This window comes from Ahaetulla prasina, chromosome 2 (genome assembly GCF_028640845.1).
Source record: "Ahaetulla prasina isolate Xishuangbanna chromosome 2, ASM2864084v1, whole genome shotgun sequence".
NCBI lineage: Eukaryota > Metazoa > Chordata > Lepidosauria > Squamata > Colubridae > Ahaetulla > Ahaetulla prasina.
The window spans coordinates 221,241,152-221,258,715 of NC_080540.1; the positions used below are offsets into that span (position 1 = coordinate 221,241,152).

General features: G+C 39.0%; 1 long non-coding RNA gene across 1 annotated transcript in view; it reads left to right on the forward strand.

Moving 5' to 3' along the window:
* Nucleotides 1–2,600: 2,600 nt before the first annotated feature.
* Nucleotides 2,601–17,564, forward strand: part of LOC131192362 (uncharacterized) — a 46,455-nt gene continuing 31,491 nt past the window's right edge. Inside the window, exon 1 of the long non-coding RNA XR_009153720.1 lies at nt 2,601–2,871. This is a non-coding gene — a long non-coding RNA (uncharacterized LOC131192362). The remainder of the gene's footprint in view (nt 2,872–17,564) is intronic.

Genomic DNA, 17,564 nt, shown 5'->3' on the forward strand with positions numbered 1-17,564 from the left:
TTAAGTTTGTAACACTGTCATTAAGTAAATCTGGCTCCCGCATTGACTTTGGTTGTCAGAAGGCCGTAAAAGGTGATCACATGAGCCTGGGACATTATAATCATCATAAATATGTCATAAACTTGCCAAGTGTCTAAAGTTTGATTACATGACCATGGAAATGCTGCATCAGTTGTAAATGTGAAAAATGGTCATAAGTCACTTTTTTCAGTGTAACTTCAAATTGTCAGTAAATGAATTGTTGTAAGTTGAGGACTACCTGTACGGATGTTATGCTCTAATACTGTTCTGGTGCAGCTGACAAAATGGAGTTCAGAGTGGGAGGCGTTATATCTCCTTGGGGCTTTGCACTTGAACTTCCTGTTCCTCTGCAAGAATATGTATTCTATTGGCTGTTACCAGATTCCTGTGATCATGTAGGGATCATAACTGGCTCTATAGGCAAAAGAGAAAATGCCAATCCTAAGTGATTGTCTGAGCATCCAGGTTTGGTTGAAGTTTGGGCTGCTGATTGATGATGCAATGAAGGGGCTTGTGTTCTGAAAGGGTGTTCGGCAATTCCTATTGTGGCTTAATGGCTTTCATCCCGTTTTGGATCTTGAGTGAGAGCTAATCATTTTGCCTTTGTTCAGACTTTGCTGCAGGGAGTTTCAAAATATCCTGTCTTGAATGGATTTCTGCCTGTAGTATTTGCTTTGCCTATGAATAGAGCTAGCTAGATACTTGTCTTCCTTTTTCAATAAGCTCTTTATTTCTTAAGTGCTGACATCTGCTGTGGGCTATTAAGGAAAGCGATGGCTGCTTTCTGCCTCTAAAAAAACATGTTTCTCCATTTCTCCCTTTGGAGAAATATAATATTCTACCTTTTCTTTTTTTTAATATTCCTCCAAATATTTCATTCTTCTAGGAGAGGGATGGGTGCTGACAAGTGGGTGCTGATTTTCTACAGAACATTTAGAGAAACTCTATGTAGCACAAAAGCGAGGACTGCATTCTGCAGGTTGCAGGTCCAACCCTGCCTTTCCTGCTCTAAACCAAATCGCATGGTGCACACATATCACCTTAGCAGGGTTTACACAACTTCTGATGTTATGGCTTAGCAAAAGCTAAACAATTAGAGAAGGAGGCTTGGGGCACACTGTTATGATTTTAGTTATAATTTTAGCTTTGCAAGGCCATAAGGGGAATTTCCAGTAACTGGAGTTTAGAGTTGTACATGTTTAGCTTCTGTGATACTTCTGCAGGATTTGGTCAGGTTAAAACTTTGTGGAACTTGGCACAACTCTTTCAGGAAAGGAAGAGTGAGAAAAATACACTGCTGACAATCTGTGGTTTTCCTGCATTTTCTGGTAGTGTACTTTATACATCATTAAACTGGGCCATGGATTGTCAATCTCTCACTTTACGTGATGCCTGAACCCAGCCAATTCATGTTAATATTATCTTTGTCCTATATCTGGAGTCTTTGAATGATTGATTCACTCCACAGTTTGTAGTGAAATAACTTGGTTTGTGCATCTCAGCCTCTTACTCAGGGTATAAGAAACACATGGAGACATATATTACTACAACATTTTTATTACTGTTTCTGAAATTCATTGTAGCTTTCTCTCTGTTGTGTCTGCGCCCCCCGAGCGGGCCCTCCTGCCAGAAAGTGACTTGGAGCCGGGCCTGCTGCCAGAAAGTGACTTGGACAGTGAGGGGGAAGGGCCGTCAGGACTTACCTTGGGAGCACCGGCTTCCCTGGCTCAGATCTAGGAGCCAGAAGCAGGCCAGGTGGAAGAAATAATGAGGCCTCCATCCCCTGACTCTTCCCCCCCAGGCCACGCCTGCAGACCCAGCTGACAGCAATCAGGCATGGTTGAATCCTAGGTTTCGTAGCAGGAGAGGAGGGAACAACAGAAGCAAGGGTGGGGCAGGCCTAGGAAGTGCTGAGTCATGGAGCCACACCCCACAGGATATAAAAGGCAGCGAGAGCTGCTGTGTCTCTTTGTAACAGGGAAATCCACTGATTGACTTAGAGCTGAAGTTTGTGACTCACCAGCGTCGTGGAAGATAATGAGGGCTCTTGGCAGACGCTGGCTCTTTTGCCGCCAGAACTGATAGTGCCGGCTAATTAAGCCATCATTCGGATGGAGGCGGAGGAGGACAGAACACCCTGTCATTTTGCCTTCCAGATGTGTTGAGGACTATCACTCCCAAAATTCGCAGCCAGCATTTATTTGTTTATTTATATCCGCCTTTATTATTTTTACAAACAACTCAAGGCAGTGAATGTATACAACACAACTTCCTCCTCCTATTTTGAGCATGAGTGTAATAGTCTCAGTTTACGGGGAAGACTTTATATTGGGAAAGGTTGACTTCTAGTTTTTTTGAGCTTGTCTAATTGTAAATGTTTTTCCTTCCTCTGCCCAATACAAAATCATCCCACTCCTACAAGGCTCATAGGTATTCCAAGTAGTTGGCTGTGGTTACCATAAACCAGATGTAAACATAAAAAAAAAGGATCAAAGAAGTGCCTTTTTCTGTGAGAAAAAAGAGAGAGTCCTTTCTCACAATCAGCCAAGAAATTATGAGTATTACATTTTTACGTTTCACCTCCTAGCCAACCTCAGGGAGCTGCCGCAGGACATACGAAATAGAATTCCTGCCACGAAACACTCACGTAAACCTACAGGAACGGTATATTTTTGGCCTCAAAATACACAAGGCGGCTTCCCATTGCAGCAGAGCAGAAAATGGGCAAAATATTCCCTCGACGCCCATGAATCTGTCATTAAAGAAGTTGTGCGTCTGCTAGGGAAAGGATTACATGTTCCTCAACATTGCAGATCGTATCCCTTTGCAGAGAATTTCGGCTGCCACAAGGTAAGCAAACTATTTTTTATTTTATTTTTTACAAAATTGTAGGAAATGGCCTCACAGATGCCATATTTCAAACTGATTTTATCCTTCTGTGGTTTCTGCCATGGTCACTCATGTAGTGCCTTTAACATGAAATCCCTAAGTAAATGGCTGGTGGGGGGGAAACAACCCCACCGACAGACCATCATTTAATGAGGAAAAAGCACATTCTTTCTCTGACAAGCTATAAACCAGTGTTTTTCAAATGTGGCGACTTTTAACATGTGTGGACTTCAACTCCCAGAATTCCCCAGCCAGCATGGCTGGCTGGGGAATTCTGGGAATTGAAGTCCACACTTCTTAAAGTTGCCAGTTTTAAAAACATTGCTGTAAACAACTAAGAAAAGCCTCTTTTTCTTTCCCCTGAGATGCCAAGTTAAAGAACAAGTGTGAGATTAGAAGAATGTATTTAAATCAAAATGCCAAATTCCCCAGAGAGAATCCACTGAGTTTCTTCCCCCTGCTCAGTTTGGATTGTGCTCAGGAGAAAGAAGAGTGTTGTGTTACAAGGAAAAGCTGTTGGGAAGAGAAACAGCATTCAGGGGCTACAACTTCAGCTGACATTGCTCAGTTGGCTCCATTCATAGTCCTTAACTTATAAAGGAACGATAAAAAAAGCACATTTAAATACCTTTTCCCTCATAAATCAACTGCTATTTGAAAAGACGCTCATACGTACACATTCAACACATTACATTTAGTTTCCTGATTGGGTCCATCTGCCTTCTTTGTATTGTGATTTTCAGGCCAATTTCATACAAGATATGTATGTGGAACATGTGGGACCCCTAAAACAAACCAAGTTATGTTTTAAGACATGTAGCCTGGTTCCCACAATTTTATCACACTTTAACCGACTTTAGTCTGCGGTGTAAAGTAGGACACAATTTCATGGAAGCATCTACCAAGAAGTAAACACTGTTGATTTCAGGAGTTGAAATTCTATGAATAATATTTGGGAATGAATCCTCTTTACAATAAGAGGATATTTATCCTGATTAAATGTGAAGAGGATTACCCTGGCAAAAATTCTTAAAAGGAAAACTGATTCTTATAATGGACACTTGTCAGAATCTTTTTGGCTGAAAATCTAGGGGGAAACAATATGTTTATTTTATTTTATCCATGTCAGACTTCCTTTTCTCAGTGCATCTTACAACTGTTCTTATCATTTTTCCTTCCCAAACCTACTCTTTTTCTTGTGGTTCATTAAAGTCAATGATCCAGTAAAACAAGAAGGTGTGGAGAAATTCAAAACGTTTTTTTAAAATTTCGGGATTCTACTTTAACTGATTAGTTCACTGTTTTGAATGAAAAATGTTAAGTATAATTAATTCCTCAGTATCTCAAATACTGAGCCAAATACACATGATTGGGGACTCGGCTTCTATAGCTGAATTGCAGTTTTATTCTTCAATTAAAAATGGAGTTCTGTTTCATTTTTTCATCAACAAAAATTAAATCCATGCCATTCAAAGTCATTCAGAGCAATCCATTTCTAGCTGATTCAATGCATTGGATTTAACTTCTCTGAGAACAGATTTAAGTAGTAAAGTAGTCTTAAACTTAAAACAATTTGTTTAGTGACCATTAAAATTACAATGGCACTGAAAAAGTGATTTCTGATTTTTTTTCCACACTAACAATCACAGGAGCATCCCCATGGTCATGTGATCAAAATTCGGACACTTGGCAAGTGGTTCATATTTATAACGATTGTAGTGCCCCAGGGTTATGTGATCACCTTTTGTGTCCTTCTGACAAGCAAAATCAATGGGGAAACCGGATTCACTTAACAACCATGTCACTAACTTACACAATTGCAGCAATTAACTTCCAACTGAGGCAAGAAACGTAAAATGGGACAACATTGTCTTGCTTAACAATAGTAATCTTGGCTTAATTATGATCATAAGTCAAGGGTTACCTGTATTCCAGAGTGGGTCTCAGGAGATAGCTGTCAGAATTTGCCCTCTTCTTCAAGAACATGGGGACAAAGCAGTTAATAAGACTGATGCCATATTCATTGCTCAGTATTTTTGCAAATGCCATAATTTCTTTCTTGAGAAAATTTCATCTCACTTTTCCATCAAGTATTACTACCTACTACCAGATTCCTACCAATCTTCGTATGGTGAGTAGCAAAGGACGAAGTGAGAAGCTTCTTCTACACATTCTTCCAGATCAAGATTCTGCCATGTAGAATGGAATTCCATGCTCCAATGCATTGAGGCAGAGAATCATTGTTGTTTCTGCTGCTGCTGTATGCCGAGTTGGAGATATCACAATAGGGTTATAGGTTATGGGCACTTTCTCCTTTGTGCTTTTCTAGAATGAGCAGAAATTCTTTATGAGGGTGAGCAATTGATCAAATGAAGGTTGATTTATTGAAAGTGTGACACAGAGAAAGACAGGGTTGACACATTGCACCAAGCTAATGGATTTTTAACCATAGTTTGTTGAATAAGATACAATGGCTGACTTCACACAACATTAAGTTATCAACCATGATGGCATGCTTCATACTAAGCTAAAACCAAACAAAACACTTCATGGTTTAGCATGAGATGTGAACCAGCCAAATAAGGATACCACTTCAGGGATAATTATTCTTAACTCTTGACGATTTCATTTTATTCATTTTATTTATGCTTCATGTCATTGTTAACCTGTTCTTCCTTTGACAAGCTTAATGTGGCAACTGTGATTTCTTAACACAACCTAACCCATAATTTTGCAGATTATTGTGGATAAAATGAGTGGGCCAGGGTCATGGTGAACCTCAGCTCTGTTTTGATATTTGTTTTCGAACATGGAATCGTTAACAATGTATCCAACTGATAAGTTATTAAAAGTCCAAATTGAGGTCTGAGCCCACATATCTCTATTCCAGGGGTCTCTAATCTTTTTGGACCAATAGATATTGTTTGAATTTTGAAACATGTCATGGATTTCTCTAATGTATTTTTCTCAAGCTTGGCAACTTGAAGGTGTTTAGACTTCAACTCAGAATTCCCCAGCATCTTCAAGTTGCTACAGTTGAGACAAGCTGCTCTAAATTAAATGGTTGTCACGGAGAAAAAATTACAAAACCACTCACAAAGCAACCGTTTTACTAGAAGGAAACTAGTTTCCCCTCCTTCTGCTTTCTGTAGATGCCGAAGATGCTCAATTTATTTTCGCCTGTTTTTTAGGCTAGTTAACTATCCAAATGCCTTTGGGGTCAGTATGAGACCCAGAGGTATTTTTGCAAATAAATATGATGCTTGAAACTGCAGTTTTGCTTTAAGACATGCTAGCTTCTCATTCTTTTTAATTAAAAGAATCTAAAAATATTAATAGAATAAAATCAGACAGAACATGATGTCTGGCAGATACCAAGAGATCCATCACCAGATTATTCCTGATAGTCCTAATATACAGTAGTACTTTAGGGATTGGAGATCTCCAGGTATTTTAGTTTTCAATTCCCATTCATCACGGACAAAAACCAATTTAGAAGTTATAGACCAAAACATCTGGGAGCACCATATTTTTCACATCTGTTCTATTTTTCATGCCTTACTTTCACAAGACACAGATTGGCTGTTTGATGGGTAGCCATGTATTATATCGCTGATAGCTAATGTTTTCTTGACCATCATTGCCACTGATAGATTCTTTTGGCAATTATTGAAATCTATCAAGCTCAGGAAGGAAGGAAGGAAGGAAGGAAGGAAGGAAGGAAGGAAGGAAGGAAGGACAAATAGGAGAAAGCATTTTTTAAAAATAGACTGCTCTCCATTCAAATAAAAGTTTGCAAAGATAAGGAAGTAGCATCTTACTATTTATGAAGTACCCTGATGAAGCTTACTCACCCATGTCATAAATGACTCCTTGGATTATTTTTTTTAAAATATTAATAACTCTGATAGGCTTGCTGTGGTTTCTTAATGAGTAAAGACAGACTTGTTTATCAACATGAGACAGTTCCGAGAAACTGCAACAAGTGGTGAAAATAAGTTGCTCTTATGTGGTAATGTCATGTCAAGGAGAGGCATTTTCCTATTACATTCCTGGATGAGTCAGATTTTTTAAAAAACTAATTATGAGTATCAGAGGACAGACGATCTTTTCAGTGCTGGCTTTTCAAGTCATTAGCAAAGATTTTCAAACCCATTATTAAAGAGCATTATGAATGATCCTGTAAGGTTTGTTTTTTTTTTTGAATGAAAAGGTGAGAAAAGATCAATTTGATATGTTGAAATTGGAAAATCTGTCAAGGAAAATTTGTGGGCGGGAGGTGGGTTTGATTAGTTAGAAAGAGAACAATGTCTTCCATGAAAGATATCATATCATATTTAATAACTATACTATACTATGCTATGCTATGCTATGCCATGCCATGCCATACCATACCATACCATGCCATGCCATACCACCGCACCGCACTGCACCGCACCATTACACTACATTAACTACACTTCAGTAAGCTATAATATAAAAAATAAAGTGTTACTATTGCTTAAAACAAATTGGCTCCACATATTATTCACAGAGAGAGAGAGTGCTGCACATTTTAATTCAAAAAGCAAATAGAGACTGAACTTGTGTGAAGTGTAAAAGTAGAAGAAAGTAGTTTAATCGTTCAGAATTGAAAATTTAGATCCATAAACTTGAACCCTACTAACATCTGGAGCTTTTCTCCTGGTGCAAAGAGATGCTTGATGAACCACACTGTTTTTCCCCAGGTATAAATACTTTAGCAGTAGTAGAAGTACTATGGCCCCACTCCAGAGTGCTTGGAGGAACTCCAGAGATCTCTCACAAGCTCCTTATTTAGGTCTGAGAGGCTATCCAAGCTTGCTTTCAGGTACAATACTGTAATGACTATGTGCCCATAATGACTACATGCCTAAATCAGTAGGACCCATCTATAATTTTGAGGTTGCACTGAAGTTTGCAGATCAGATTTTGTGCATACACACATACACGCTCTTTTGCCTGTCTTCCTGACTAGTAAGTTACTGTGGGAATTGAGGGCCGAGGCCAAGTTGCTTAGCTCTGGAAGCAAGGACCAGGGAAGCCAAATGCATCAGTGGCAGCAAAGGCAGGAACAGCAGCTTCTGCATTGGGTGTGTTGTGGTTTGTCAATTGCCAGCGGAGATGGCAGTCAAGTCAGAGGAGTCAGAGGAGATGGAGGAGGTGCCTGGGTTACCATCAGAGCCGGCAGAAGGCTCTGAGGAGCAGGAGATCTCAGAGCCAGATGCAAAGCAGGGCCCATCTACTCACGTTCAGGCAGAGAGACAGCTGTTTTCGGGACCTCAAAATTTCGGGAAACTCAAAATTTCCACTACCGGTTCTCCAGAACTGGTCAGAACCTGCTGAAACCCACCTCTGATCCAGTTCTATTTTCTATGCTGCTCCCTGTTGCTTTGCAGTTTTTCTTCTATATTTCCTTGTGCACAACAAGCTTTAGGATGAAGCAGAAAATGAAGTGTGAAGGCTTCTTCCAGATCTAGGAAGCCTTGAAATTATCCTTATTTTCTATAGCTTCTATAGTATGCTGCCTGAGGAATTGTTGAAGTCCATATATCTTAAAATAAACCTTGGTACTCTTTGAACCAGAAGTCTGAGCTTTCGTGATACAACCAAGCCTTTTCTTTTCTAGAGAAGACTTTGTGAGATGATGCTCAAAAGGTAGCATGCTCTGCCTTAAACATCACTTCTGATGGATTTCAACCATTCTTAATGTGAGTTGGACAACAGCTATCCAGGTAGAGAAAAATATGTTTCTACACAAATTTTGAAGCATGATCTGCAGTTTAGATTGCATTTCCCCAACATAATACAACTCTTGTGGATTCTTGTTCCTTAGCAAAGTGTATTGTTTCCTCACTTCTGCTTTGAAGAGAGAGAAAAAAGGAGGGGAGATTATATAGCATCCCCCATTAACTCGTCTGGAATCAATTGTCATTTCGATATTCCTCTTCTCCAACTGCCTCCATTAGTATCTGTTCTATCTGACAGTTAAACATTAATGACTAGTTATAAAGAATTACGTTTGGGGTGTTAAGTTGATTTTTCAGTCTCGTCCCTTTTTAAAAGTAACAAGCCTATGAGATTACAAACTTGCAGACAGAAATTATTTTTTCCTCATCTTTATACAAGATCTAGAAAATACTGGATGTGTTATCAGATATAATAGGAGCAACTAATAATGGTTATTCCCCCACTTTAAAAAAAGTATGTTAATTTGTTTTATTCAGACTCATATTATGACATTTGTCATGTACACATAGTTTTCTCCCTTTAGCTTTTATGTATCGGTTAGTTATTGCAATTTCTTTCATTCTGTCTTCTTTAAATTAATATTAAAATGTACTACAGTAATATTTAATATCATAGACACTCTAAATGTGCTTTCCATGTTCTTATTGGGCAACGTCCTAAATGAACCATTTTGCTTCAGATTTTTGTGTGTGTGTTTCTTTTCAATGAAAACATGAAATTAATATTTTGCAAGATTACTTTCTTTTTACAGCTGTATTAATGCAAATAAATTTTGTTGGCCGTTTGTGAGAAATTTCAAAAATAAATTGTTCTTATATTTGAAAGGAAGTCAGTCTTGGATTCAAACTTGAAAATCTCCATAAAAATCTCCAATAATTCATTCAAAGTTGGAATATTATCTAGTGAATTAAGGTCACGGAAAATACCATCCCGAATCAGCTGTTAGCAAGAATATTCAGATATTTACATCTCAGTGAGTGTGAAGAACGTGGATGGATAAAATAAGTAAAAAACCCCACCCAATTTGATAATCAATGTCTCCACTATTTCACATAGTAATATCAGGATTGACAAAATCCTACCTTAGTGATTTCTTCACTATGCAATAGTGCAATAGAAATCACCATTGACTCTCTCTAAAGTCAGGATTGAATCATCATCATCTTTTAATGACCCCATAATGCCTTGCAGGGTGGAGGGTGGGCAACTGAATGGAGCTACAGAATGTTTAATGGCCAGATGCCCTTTCTGTTGCCAGTGCGGAGTTTTGTTCAGCAGATATATTCTCAATGTGCCCAGAGAGAGAAATATCTGCCTCTACCTTGGATTGAACTCACAGCCTGCTGACTGTGAGGCAAGAGCTCCACCTCTAGGCCACCGCACCAATCCGAAGTCAGGTTGAATCCTATGTAAAAACAAACAGGGTACGGTACCCTAAATGATTCAGAGAATGTTTCCCAGATGGCATCTATGGATCACACAATTCATAGTCACCTGGACTGGAAAAAGAAGACTATTCATTTCAGGTACAACTTCCGAAAAAAAACCCTGATAAGAATGCTGTAAATTGATTAAAGTTCATCTTGATGTTGCCATTTATGAAAGCCAGGCTGAAGCTGAGTCAGATGGACTCATAGCTGCCCCAGAAAACCGGCACTACATAATTGGAGATGGACTCAGCATCAACGACATTGTTGCAGGACATGCTGGGCTGAATCCATATAATCCAATAACTGTGCCCCCAACATTAACTAAGAGCAATGATTCTCAACAACTTTAAGACGTGTGGACTTCAACTTCCTGGCATGTTAGCAAGGGAATTCTGGGAAGTCCACACATCTTAAAGTGGGTGAGGTTGACAAACCCTGCTCTAAACCATTAAAAAAGCCACACTCCAAAGGTCGTTGTATCCTTTGAATTTGTATACATATCTTTTAATAAAGTAACAGTACCTAGCCAATTTTGGAGGATCCCAGTCAGCTCTGTTTAATAATTGGATAGAGGACTCACTGGAGATTCTGACTAAATGGGCAATTTTTTTAAAAAAAAACACACAAATGAAAGTAACAGCAAACTTCTTTGTAATTGTTGTGACCAAGGCCCAAGTAGTGATTACTTAACACAATTCAGTCCTCAACAAACTTATTTTGTTAAAGCAGCTGAGAATTAATTCCTTCTCAGCTTCGTCCAAAACAAAATTCTTAATAACAGTCCCTCAGCCTTATCACCAACCTTTGATGTCTTTGGCAACCTGCCAAAGGCTTCTCTTGGCAAAATCCCCACAAAGTTCAAGAGACACTGACAAGAAGCATGGAAATCAACATTGCTTTCCTACAAAGAACCTAACGGCTCGCTGCTGCTCTTTTAAGCCTTATGTGAGTGGCCAATCATCTTCTGGCCTTACTCCCGCGTTGTCCTTTTTTCTTTAGCTGCTCTTGCCTTCTGGCAGCTCTTTGCGCTAGGAACAGGCATCTCCTGTTCCTCTGCCTCTCTGCTGTCTGCCTCTGGAGGTTCCGGAGTCCGTGCATTGCTCCCAGATGGTCCTGGCCCCATCTCTGCCTCTGATGCAGAGCCCTCATCCGGGCCTTTCTCTGACTCTAGTACTGGCCCATTGTCCTCCCCAGCCTCCTCACTGTCCGACTCCGCTGCCAGGTCCGCAGGCTGCTGGTAGACCACATCAGTAATACTGTTGGGAAAGCTGTACAGATGTAGTCAGTAATAATTGAGCTTGAGACTTCAAGATACCTTTAACTCATTTTAGCATCATAGCATTGTTCTACTGTTCTGTTGTTGTTAGGTATATTCTACCTGGCCCAATATTGTAAATTAATTTATTGAGCTTTCACTCAGCCCATAAATAATCAACGAAAGGTATATCCATCTTTAAAATTATCATTACAGTTCTGAATCAAAGTGAAAAGGGTGTTCTTTAAAGCAGATCACACAACATTTGATTTATATTGGTCCTCGCATCCCTAGTGACCAAAGACCTTCAAATCAACTGTAGACTTTTTAACTTCATACAAGTTAAGTACATCAAGAAGATAAGCATCTTTTCACTTTCGCTCAGGAGTACAAAAATATTTTTTGAAAAGTGATGTGTGCATTGTATTGGCATTAGATCTCTGAAGAGCAATCAATCTAGAATCAATTCAAGAACCTGCAGATACAACTTATCTGTTCTTGTTCATTCACAATGATGGGAAAGGTTTAATTAATATAATATATATTGGTCAATGCTTTGCTTTTAAACCTTACCTTTACCTATTAGTCGATCAATAAGTATTTTAATCTTTCTCTCCTTTTAAACATGTTTATTAGTCTCATAGAATAAGGACAGCAGATTTCACAATCATTAATTGCTCTTATCAGCCCTTTTGGTTTTCCAAACATCAGCAGTTTCTATAAAGGCTACTTTTATCTTCATTCTAAATTACCTTGTTCTTCTTCATCACTTAGCTCTGGAGGCACTTAGTAACAGATGAGAAGCAGGTCCATTAAACCTAGTACAGCAACTGATTTAACAGATGCAGTTAGAATTTTTCTGGATTGCAACAATGGGAAGACATAAAGCTGCCCCGTCACAAATTTCACTTCCTTTTTGCATCCTCTTGTTTAGATGGCATAAAGACAAATCTTGCTCTTGTCGAAATGCCAACCTGCCATCACATTTCTCTCATGCGTAAGATTGGGAGTTTGCACAGAGTGGAAAATCCAAAGCCATTGCGATGGCATAATTTGTGGGTCTCATTTGTAATCCAAATTATGGGATGGCTACTTAGATTTCCACCTAAGATTATTACAGAGCATTTACCAATAAGGACATCTGGTAAATTTCAGCAGTGGGCCAGAAAAGTTCCCTTTGTGTCTTCTAGCTGAGCAAAACTATAGCAAATATAACCATTTATGGAATTTTCTGGGGGTATTGCTTAAAAGAAGCCTGTTGTATCATAAAGAGTCCAGGTGGTAACACAATGAAATATGTACACGGTGGATCTGGAGCGTAATAAAAAAAATGTAAAAATGAAACCAGAAATAGTTTGGAGTTCTCAGCTCCAATTCCTGTTCAGTCCATTACACTTTCTAAGTGATCTTGGGCCAATCAATGTATTTCTCTCAGTCCAACCTACTTTTTCACATGTTGATTGTGAAGATACAATCAGTAACCCTTACAGCAACCCTGTCCTGGATTCTTTGAAGAATGGAGCACAAATGGGATCAATCAGCCCCTCCCCAGATTTTACTTTCCAGGTGGTTTGGATTTCAGTTCCCAGAATACTCAGCCAACACATCTGGTGGCTGTCAGAGGAGACTGTGATAAATAGATATATCTACCTTCAAGTGAATATTATTTTATCCATTATTTGGCACATTATCTATGGAACTTTAAATGCTGGCTACCCTCAAAAGTAGAAAGCTTTGAGGCAGAAATCAGGGACTCCTAATTTTCCTTGAAAAATAGCTGCTTCCATTAGAGACTGTGCCTAATAGAGAATTGGAACATCTTCTAGATTAGGGGTCTCCAACCTTGGTCCCTTTAAGACTTGTGGTTTTCAACTCTCAGAGTTCCTTGGCCAGCTTTGTTGGCTGAGGGACTCTGGGAGTTGAAGTCCACAAGTCTTAAAGGGACCAAGGTTGGAGACCCCTGTTCTAGATAGGCCCAAGCAGGACAAGTGTGCAGAATATTTCAACCAATCCTAAAGTAGAAGGGAGTCTGAGGTGGATAAAAGAAGATGGGTAGCAGGAAACGCCTACATCTGGAGAGAACATGACAATTAGGAGATGCCACACTGCTGTCACAAAAGGGTCAACAATAATATATTTGCTTTGCAGTGGTCAGTTGGGAGTTCAATATTAAAAGATCACTGGAAAGCTGTTACAACAGGTATGTAAAAATTTAACAGCTATTGTTCTGGCTATGGTTTTGCAAATGAAGTATTAATGGGCTTTGGGACAAAAATGCCCAATTCATGAAAAATCTTCCCAAAGACTTTATAAGAAAAGAGCAAGGTGAACCAAAAAGTCTCTGCATGTTACACAACATGTATCATTTTTCCAGCTGTTAGAAAATTAAAGATATACTGGGTTTGAATGGTGCTTTGATTGTTATTCCACACATCAAACAGTTACATCATCTTGTGGCGTCTTTAATTCCCTTTTGCTTTATAGCAGAGAGGCAAGATGTCCAGGCAGATCAGAGTTGGAAAAGTTAGTTTGACATTCTGCTGAAATTCCCATCACCCTTGGCTGTCTTCAGATTTAGTGGATGGGTGGTTGAATGAAATGAAGAAAACATAGGCATAAACCATGAATGGGGTTCGATCTCATTCACACAAGCTATAGTGTGAACTAGAATCTACATATCAAATTTATTTGGGTACTTGAAAATTGTGACTATTTAGATATAACCTATGAATACAAACTACAACTTGGCTTATAGTGTTCATGCTATAGACTACTTTGGCTTTAATGGTTGTTATATATCTGCTTTTAAGAACTGTTAGCTAACTTCAAGGTCAAGGTGGAGCAGATGAATAAACATATACATGAAACATGTTTAATTACAATCATTCCCACTAAAGATGTTAGCTAACTTATTAACTCTTCAGGTGTACAATATCTCTTTTGAATTAACTCCATCCTTCTTGGTATGAAATCACCCCACAGCTATCTTGGGTCTGCTTTGGATGGCTTAAACATAAGCAGGACAAGCAGAAACAGGGTTTCAACTTTAGTGTTGCACTTTAGTTCTGCTAATATAAGTCTTACTCCCACAGCCCAAGTAGTTTCTTGACAGCCTATTTACTGATCTTTTTAGTGTTTTTCTTAGCTTTGAGGACCGAGTCCAGCTACGATAGTTTCTGCCAATATCTGACACTGCTTCTTGAAGTGTTTTCTTCAGTCTTTCCAGTCTGTTTTTACTTTTAATATAATCTTTCTTTACATAGAATTTGGGTCGTTGTTCTATTTCTCTCTCTTGAAAATTCCAGATCCAGTTAATCACTTCACAGCAAGCTTCATTTCTGTCTCAGACATTTTTTGTGGCAAGATACATCCTTCAGGATGTTCTTAGCTATTTCTGCCTGTGGTCCTCTTTGTCCCATCATGTTCAATCACTCCTCCTGGCTGTCTAACATCAATTCCTGCAACTGTGGCTTCTTCCTTCAAAGAACAGTCTACAGGCATACATACCAGCTTCAACATAACTTCCGAGTCTACCACCGTACACCCTTCTGGCTGCATATGCTACTACAGATCAATTGGCTGACTAGCAGGAGATGGAGAAAGTCCAGAGATTTCTGTCCCTTCCATAACAGTTGTGGGTCTATTTTACAGGAAAGTACTTGCACCAAATACCATCAACCAGAATAGAGCTTTGAGGTCTTCTAATCCAACCCCTTGCTCAAGCAGGAGATCCTGTACCAGGGGTGTCAAACGTGCAGCATCACGTTGTCGTCACATAACATATCTTAACTTTTTTCCCCTTCACTAAAATGGGTGGATGTGGCCAGCACATGATGTATCTGCCCTGCAGGCCGCAAATTTGACATCCCTGTCCTATACCATTTCAGACAAGTGACTTTCCAGTCTCTTCTTAAAAATCTCCAGTGATGAAGCACCCAAAACCTCTGAAGGCAAGTTGTTCCATTGGTTAATTGTTCTCACTATCAGAAAGTTTCTCAATTCCAGGTTGCTTCTCTCCCTGATTAGTTTGCATCTATTTTCTTGTTCTGCCCTCTGGTGCTTTGGAAAATAGGTTGACCCCCTCCTCTTTGTGGCAGCCTCTCAAATACTGGGATACTGCTATCGTGTGTGTGTGTGTGTCTCCACCATCCCTGTTCTTTTTTTCTCTAGATTAGCCAAACCCAAATCCTGCAATCATTCTTCTTATGTTTTTGTTTCCAGGCCTTTAATCATCTTAGTTCTGGGGTGTCCAAACTTGGCAACTTTAAGACTTGTGGACTTCAACTTCCAGAATTCCTCAGCCAGCTTTGCTGGCTGAGGGACTCTGGGAGTTGAAGTCCACAAGTCTTAAAGTTGCCAAGTTTGGATACCCCTGTCTTAGTTGATTATCACTCACCAAGGGTTGAAATCCTCACCAAGGGGTGAGGAGAGTGGAATGATAAGGTTGCTGCTTCCCAACCTCTTAAAACCTCTCTAGAGACAAACATGGGAAGGAAGAATTTGTATTTTCCAGATTCTCCTCTGGGAGGTGTTTTTCCACAACCCTGTTAAATTGAAAAGAAATACATACATACCACAGGAAAGGAAGACTGCAGAAGAAGAGGAAAAGAAACTAAATAGGAGTGAGTTTCAAAAATGAAACATGTTGAATTTCTGCAGCACCTGCTATCTGCAGGAATTTCTTAATTTACGTCTACAAAGAAAGGTCTTTGTAATTCTCTTTCTGCTGCCTTAGCCAACGTTGATGACATTATTGTCTTGCCCTTAAAATGTTTGTCTCTTCTGATGCAGAAAACTATCTGGAAAGGCCTAAGTTTGTATTCTCCCAGTCTACGTGTTGAACCAGAACTCGTTGTTTAACTTTATATGGAAAAGTTCTTGCAGGCTGACAATAGGAAGAACCTTTCAGTGATTAAAAGAAACTTCCTTTTATGGGGTCCAGCACCAAAAGGCGAAGGGACCATCTCTTGCCCTTACAACTTACAAATCTTTATAATGCAATTCTTTATGGCTAGTAGAAAACCTTCAGACACTTTTTCAAATAACCCTAACAGTTTAATCTGTACCCTTCAAGGAGTCCTGCTGTGTGTATTAGATGAGAGAGAAACATGGCGATTGAAGCTGGAACAATCTCGGGCTTCAGGTTGGCCTTCCCTTAAAAAGTAGCAGAAGACAGAGAATTTTCTTTATAGAAAATGGTATTGCAGGGATCATGAACCTTATTCTTTCTTAACTTAAGACAGAAGCGTCTTTCTCGATGGGGACTCTTGGATAAAAATGCATACAAATCCCTTTTGCAAAACGAGATCTGCTAACGTAGCCATTTAACTTTTACTTATGTTGCAAAGTGGCAGCGTTGATTTTAATTTATAGCAAATAGATCAGGCTGGGCTTTTCTTGAAAGGTCTTATTCATCACTTCCTTTTAAAATTTACTCTTAGTGACAATCTCAGACCAGATCAGTCAGGGTGTTCTCCCTTAGGTTTTAAGTAATTTGTTTGGAATCTCAACAAATCTAATATCCCGATAGTAATGTTCATTGATCTCACTATCTTTTCCAGTGTGGGAACTAACCAATCAGTCACGTCTACATGCATAAACCCCAAATTGCACAAATACTCAGAAAATAGTATGGAAGAATCAATGTTGCTACAGAGAAAATCCTTTCTGCCCATGAAAACATACGTGCATCAAAATAGATTCAAAATTTCCAAGTTTCTTAATATATCCCCAGGCTTGAGGATTGTTTGCTTTCTTTGTTGCTTTGTGAGCTGTGTTATTTTGTTAGTTCTTTAATCTTGATGTGCACCACACCTTTTGGTGGGATGGGAGACTATATAAATTTGATTAATAAATATACAAAGCAATCTTGTATATGTAAAAAGTTAATAGTAGAGATATGTTTTGGTTGTGTTGATGTTGGTGCAGAAGCTGCACAATACAGAAAACAGCTGTAGCCCTCCAGATGTTTTGAACTACAACTACAATACAGTGCTTCTCTGCTGACAAGTATTAGGAAATGAGATTCTGACTCTTTGAAAGCTCAAAAGTTCTCCATTGATGAGAGATTGAAATACGAATTAGGTGTTTGTTCTTTGAAGTGACACATCGCCATTCCAAAAAATTACTCACACTTGTTTGGGTTATACAGTTTCCCCATCTTAGATTTGAATAGTCTCTTTTCTTCCAGAGTCTGGATT